Consider the following 4,045-nt stretch of genomic DNA (forward strand, 5'->3'; position numbering starts at 1 on the left):
AGGTAAAGAAAACAATGCACATATTGGTTGCTCTAATTCAACTGGAATGGGTTTCCTTCAAATTATTATTTGTATGTTTTATTTATTCATAATTTCATCCAAATTCCTCATTTCCCAGGGGTCTCAGGGTCTCATGCTTGACACCATCCTCTCCTGGGCAGAGAGGAATATCCAGTTCCACTCACAGGGCTGCCAGGAACTTTGCCTCAAAGAACCAGTCTCAACAGTGAGAACTGGTCACACAGCATCATGACAAGCCCCCATAGGCAAGTTGTGGAAAAACCCCAGCTAGCCCCATTTCCAGTCCCCTACCAAGGTCTACCCATTTATTTATTTAGGAGGAGGAACCAAAACACTACCTCTTCTTAATCCATATGATTGTCCAATAGATCTTCAATCAGGAGGAGAAGTCTCATTCAGCTGCATCCACGTCTTATCTGTCCCTGAACTCCAGGTACTCTGGGAATATCAAGATGAGAACCTGGCCTGGGAATTCATTGACCCCACCAGATCCCTAGCAGGAGAGACCATCTTTTTCATAAAGGAAGAAAAATGGTGGCCTACAACTCTGCATTGATTACCATCCATTAAACAATGTGATGGTGAACAAGTGGTACTCTCTGCCGAGCTTTTCAAATGAATAAAGGTAGCCTGAGTCTTCACTAAACAAGATCTATGAGGAGTTTATACTTTAGTGTGAATGCCAGAAGGTGACAAATGGAAAATGGTTTCCAGGCTCCGTATGCCAACTCTGAATGTGGTTTGGCTAAAACAGTGCCCCTCCCAGCTCCCAACATTTTGTGAATGGTGTGCTGCATGACATGTTGGATTGTTTCATCGTAGGTTACCAAGATGATACTCTAATATTTTCTGAGGTGTTGGAAGAACATCTCCAACATGTTCATGCAGTCCTTTTCCACGTTTGAGAGTACTGCCCATATGCCAACTTGAAATATATGTGCCTTTCACCAGGAATCTATGGAATTCTCACCTCTGTGGGTCTCCAAGAGGATCCTAAAAAGATCCAAGTAATCTTAGACTGGGAACCCCACAAGGATGACAAGGGACTTCAATGACTCTTGGGGTTTGCCCGTTTTTGCAGGCAGTTCTTTCAGTTTTCCCCAACCCATCAGGTTGCTCCTCTCAGCTCTCTCCTCAAAAAGGGAGTGCAATTTTCCTGGACCCCTGCAGCTCAAGAGGCATTTTCTCAGCCAAATACTGCATTCATCTCAACAACTATCCTGGTTCAACTTGACCCTGATTTACCTTACACTGTGGAGGCCTCAAGTCTGGCCCTTGCAGCAGTTCTTTCTCATGGACAAGATCCACTCCACCCCTGTGCCCAGTATTCAGCGCAGTTGAACTCCACAGAATGTAACAATGATATGTGAGACAAGGAACTTCTAGCAATGAAGGCTGCCTTTGAGGAGTAGTGTCATCTTCTGGAAGGTGCAGAACACCCCGTACAAGTCTTTATGGATCACTGAAAAGTGGAGCATTTCCAGTCCATCATTGCTTTGTGGCCACAACAGGCTCACTGGGCTCAGTCAATGCAGTCTCCCAGACAGTGTAATCTCTGATTGCAACACCCAAAACTCTGGACTCTGGACAGCATTTCTGGGCTTCCTGGGAATCCAGTAATGACTGTCATCTGCTTACCATGCACAGATGGATGGACCAACAGAAAGGGTAACTCAAATAGTTAAGCATGTAGACCAGAAATGCCAAAAAGGTCCACATCTGGGCATTGGGGATAAGTTCTGGCCTTCCACTCAGAACTACTGCTTGTCATGCCCCTCGACCAAGCTGGGCCACATGCACGGCCAAGGTCCATTCCAGATATGTGTATCCCAAAGTGTATCCCAAAGCTCCTCAATTTCTCAACCAAGATATCAAGCAGCACTTTGTCAAAGGCCTTGCTGAAATCCAAGTAAACCACAACCATTGTGTCCCTTCCATCAAGCTGCCTCAATGTCTTCTCATAGAGTTCCAAAAGGTACATCTAATTGCAGAATGGCAACTTCCACGTCCTAATCTAGCAAAGCTAAGTGATGCCTCAGAGGATCGCTTCTTTGTGAAAACCTTCTTTTGATAAACTGTGAGAATCAAGCCATGAAGTAGGTGAAAATAATTTTGTTTCCAGCTCTCTCATGCATTGCATTACAGACTTCCCTCACTTTTTGGATCTATCTGTACACTACAAGATGGAAACAAAACCAGGATCTGTTCCATAATTCTTTGGCATCTATCAGAACAGGTGATTTTCAACCAGACTGTGGTAGGGCTGGAATTCTTCATCTGTTGTCCAAGCCCACTTTTCATCATAAGCTGTTCCTTCGTATTCAGGTCAGGCTTCAGGACAATGATGTAGCACTTGGGAAGAAAGATGCAGCCCAGTAGCCCAGCACTGGAGGCCAAGATGGAGAACACCTGCATGGCCACCGTGTACTTCCCCTTGGTGCTCAGGTAGGAGGGCACAAAGGACACCCAGACGCTGCAGAACAGCAGCATGCTGAATGTGATCAGCTTGGCTTCATTGAAGGCCCCTGGCAGCTTCCTGGCCAGGAAGGCTGCCATGAAGCAGACACCAGCCAGGAAGCCCATGTAGCTGAGGGCCATGTAGAGCATGGCCACAGAGCACTCATTGTAGTGCAGGATGATATGTCCAGGCTGGGAGTGCATGTCAGCATCTGGGAAAGGTGCAGAGATGCCCAGCCAGGTGGAGCAGATGGCGACTTGCACAGTGGAACATTAAATGACAATGAAGTTTGCAAGGCTCTTCCCCAGCCACCTTCTCACCATGTTCCCTGGCTTAGTGGCCAGAAAGGCCAGCAACACAGTGATGGTTTTGGCCAACAAAGTCGATGTGGCCACTGAGAAGATGATGCTGAAGGCCGTTTGTCGGAAGAGGCAAGTCAGATTTTGTGGCTGGCCAATGAATAAGAAGGAGGTCAGGAAGGAAAGCTGGAGGGAGACAAGCAGAACGCAGGAAAGGCCTCGGTTGTTGGCTTTGATTACTGGTGTTTCCAGATATTTCATGAAGATTCCTAACACAAAACTGGAAGTTAATAATAAGACCAGGGCAAAGGAAGCCAGTATGCTTCCCAAAGGTTCTTCATAGGACAGGAAGGTTACTCTCTTGGGGACACATTGATCTCTCTCCTTGTTTGGATGCTGATCTTCTGGACACTTGGTGCAATGCTCAGCATCTGAAAAGAGGGCGATTTCAGCATCACTAGAGCAATGCGCATTACCTAATGGTCCTTGTCCTATTTCATTTTGGTCAAACATGGTTTGGGACTGCAATTCATGATGGAACGATTCTCCCAAGTTCAATCTACCCATACACTACAATAATCTTGAGGCTTCCTCCAGATGGTGCCAACAAGGGGGGCTTAGAGGGCAGCTGTTGAGGCACGGCCTTCTCTGTGACAGCTCCAAACAGTTGAATGTATCTTTGTCCTTCTGGGGACAAGGTTGTTTTCCTTCCAGCACTCAGTCAAGATGGCTTTCTGAGCTAAGGGCCCAAAAGGCATTCAAGGATAATTCAATGTCTTGATAAGTCATACATGCCTTGGGTTTTAAAATATACCAGTTTTATATGAAATTTGTTTCAAAATGTTAGACTCTGCTTTAAAATTTTCTGAGAGAAATGTTGTCTTAGAGAAGGATGGGGAGGTGGGATTCCAGTCAAGACTGCAAATGGTCACTAACTTTCAACTCTCTCTCTGAATTCATGTCAAATTGAGCAGATCTACTTGGATAACTAAAGGGGAAGACCTCCAACTTTTGGAAAGATCAAAATATATGAGCATTGATTTATGAACAATGACAAATTCAGCTTTCAATATCCCAGGGGAGGATTCTAAACTGAGAATAACAATGAATTGGAAGGAGAAATGGGAACCTCAGGTAACTCACTGGTATCAAGAAACGTGGAACACAGCTGCTAATGATAAATTGATGTGTGGGATTAGAGTGAAAAAAGGATTGGGAAAAAATGATTTTAATGATAATATGGGGTTTATTGAATATGTGAATCCGA

General features: G+C 45.0%; 1 pseudogene; it reads right to left on the bottom strand.

The window, feature by feature from the left end:
- Positions 1-2,160: 2,160 nt before the first annotated feature.
- On the bottom strand, positions 2,161-3,291 carry LOC123024232 (annotated as a pseudogene).
- Between the last annotated feature and the right edge of the window lie 754 nt (positions 3,292-4,045).

Source organism: Varanus komodoensis, unplaced genomic scaffold, assembly GCF_004798865.1.
Source record: "Varanus komodoensis strain SLA01 unplaced genomic scaffold, ASM479886v1 scaffold228, whole genome shotgun sequence".
In the NCBI taxonomy this organism is placed as follows: domain Eukaryota; kingdom Metazoa; phylum Chordata; class Lepidosauria; order Squamata; family Varanidae; genus Varanus; species Varanus komodoensis.